This window comes from Orycteropus afer, unplaced genomic scaffold (genome assembly GCF_000298275.1).
Source record: "Orycteropus afer afer isolate SDZICR_OR568_19922 unplaced genomic scaffold, OryAfe1.0 scaffold00727, whole genome shotgun sequence".
NCBI lineage: Eukaryota > Metazoa > Chordata > Mammalia > Tubulidentata > Orycteropodidae > Orycteropus > Orycteropus afer.
Genome location: NW_006922314.1, coordinates 558,843 through 561,692, shown reverse-complemented (window position 1 = coordinate 561,692; position 2,850 = coordinate 558,843). Strand labels below are relative to the sequence as shown.

At 37.8% G+C, this 2,850-nt stretch overlaps 1 protein-coding gene across 1 annotated transcript in view; it reads right to left on the bottom strand.

The window, feature by feature from the left end:
* The window catches only part of LOC103211367 (gamma-taxilin-like), a 121,579-nt gene that overhangs the window by 39,293 nt on the left and 79,436 nt on the right, over positions 1-2,850 (bottom strand). The gene's annotated exons all lie outside the window — the stretch shown is intronic.

Sequence of the window (2,850 nt, the reverse complement as noted above, 5' to 3'; positions counted from 1 at the left end):
AAACAAGTCTATGAGAGCCAAAATATGACCTTGATTATATCCTTCCAGAATTTAGAGACCATCTAAAGAACAGATTTAATGCACTGAACACTAATGACCAAAAACCAGAGAACATCATCCATGAAGAAAGCAAGAAGTCATTCAAAAGCAAAGAAAGGAAAAAAAGACCAAAATGGATGTCAGAAGAGACTCTGTAACTTGCTCTTGAACAAAGAGTAGATAAAGCAAATGGAAGAAATGAAAACATAAAAGAGCTGAACAGAGGATTTCAAAGAGTACCTCAAGACGACAAAGTCAATTATAATGAAATGTGCAAACACCTGGAGTTAGAAAACCAACAGAGAAGAACACACTTGGCACTTCTCAACCTGAGAGAACAGAAGAAAGAGACTTCTGTCGATGTCTTCCATAATTGTGAGTAAAAACCTCTCAGGGAGCAGTGTGACAGATAGATGGCAGCAGGACCCAAAAGGTTAAATGAACGCTCAAGTCACAAACCAAGCTTAGCAGTCAGTTACATCCTGGAACTGTAGGTAAAGAACAAACAACCTTGCCTAGATGTCCTTTAATGCTTTTGCAAGCTGTTTTGGAGGCAAGACAGTTTGATCTAACACAGAAGCACCTGCCCACAATCAAACACATGCCATTAAGCCAATACAACTGATTCTATCTTGAACCACCCCGTGTATGCACCTAACCCAATCTTTTTACTTCTACCTGCTCAAAAGCCTTTATAAAACCCAGGAAACTCTTTGTCTGGGGAGATAAAGGCTAGTGTTCTGGGTAACCTCTTTATCTCTACCTACTTTTTCTTTTTTAATAAAATTTTGTTCATGTGGGAAGCCTGAGCTTCTCCTGGCCATTCTTGGTAAGTAGAAGGCAAGAACATGATGGGGCTAACCTCTGAGAAGCAGAAGGGCCCAGCTACAATACCACAAGTGAAATATATAAACTAGGCAATTATTTAGAAGCCAAAGTTTATTAGTGGTACCAGGATATCAGGGAAGGGAAATTTGTGAGTCACTGCTTATTAGGCATTGAGCTTCAGTTAAATGAAATGTGAAAATAAGGAGTGGTAATAGTTGCATACCTTGATGAATGTAATTCATGTCACTGAATTTTATACATAAAAAGCACTGAAATGGCAAACAATATAATTATATTTTATATCGGAAGGAAGGTTGGGCAATCTACTTCCGTAGTGATACTGCCTCGGCAACCCAAGGAGGGGTCACTATGAGTCAGATCCGACTTGACAGCACATAACAACATAACATATATTACACATAGGAGCTCTCACAGCATAGTGCTTAAGGCATGTGACTTCTAACCAGAAGGCTGGAACTTCAAACCCACCAATCACTCCTCAGAAGGAAGATTGGGCAATCTATTTCCATAGTGATATTGCCTTAGAAACCCAAGGAGGGGTCACTGTGAGTCAGATCCAACTCATTGGCAATGGTATTTTGTTTTTTTGGGGTTTTTTAAATATGATATATAGAATATGTATTTATTAAAAAAAATCAGTTTTTAAAATAAAGATTTCTAATGTTTCAAAATACAAATTCAAACAGTAATAAATGAGATAGTATGACACCTTGAAGTAATAAAAAAGAATGAAAAAAGTTGCTAGAAACAGAGTATACAAACTGACAAAGCCAAAAGATGTATTTACTTTTAGTTTATAACTTTATGTAATGAAAAGAAAAAAGCATCTATCAACAGATGTATGGATAAACAAAATGTGATATATACATTTATTCTTAAAGAAAATGAACTCCGACACATGCTACAACATGGGCAAACTATCAACCATAGTGATGCTGAGTGAAATAGGTCACACAGAAATGAACAAAATATTTTATAATTTCACTTAAGTGAAATATCTAGAATAGATAAAATGAGTTCCTTTACATTGCCTTTCGATTTGGTTCTTTGGAAAAGAGCTTGAAAGATTTCTCCACTAAACCCTCAAGAGTTGCCTTTCCACTAGTTTCCTACCCCAAAGTTTGTTACTGTAGTCCAGGTTGATAGGTACTTTCTAGGTAAATTATAAATAGCCTGTAGTTTGGTATTTTTTGTATGGTTCTTGGCTGCAGCCTGTTTTGTGATTAAATGCACCTTGCACAGATGGATTGTTGTGGCATGCAAATAAGGTTTCTACAGCCAACTACATAGAAGAAATGTCTGTGGCCTACCAAGAGGGGACTGGTCATTTTATGGGTCCTCCCTCAGAAAGCCCATATCTTAACACTGACAAGGAATTATATTTACATGCAGTCTGTTCTGTGGGGACAGAAGTTTTTCAGACAGAAAAAAGGAGAAAGCAGAAGACAGAAGGAGAAAAGGAAGAGAGAAGAGAAAAGCAGCACAGAGAAATGAGGCAAGGAACTTTCTAAAAGAGATATAATATTGCTCAAAGGCTGTCACACTGCAGGCAATGAGAGAAGGCATGGCTAAAAGTAGTGCTTCTCCTCAAGGGGCTAAGAGAAGCATGTCGTAAGGGCCAAGTAAGGGCCTGACTTTAGGGAGCGAAGAGAAGTCCTGCATGGCTTAGAGGAGCTAAGAAAACTGTCCTGGATTGAAACTTTGAATAATCCTCACCCCAAATTGTACCACTTAATAAACCACTTAACTATAAGTATAGTTTGTAAGTTCTGAGTGGTCAATGCAACAATTTTTTTAACCCAGCAGAGAATGCTGTGGGAAGGATCACATACCAGAATTGTTAAACAAACAACGACAACAAAAAAGGTTGGAAGACAAGAGGTACGTCTGACCACTACCTCACAGGAACTGGCCATCATCATCCATGAAATCAAATTCTGATGCTATTACTCCCACCATTAA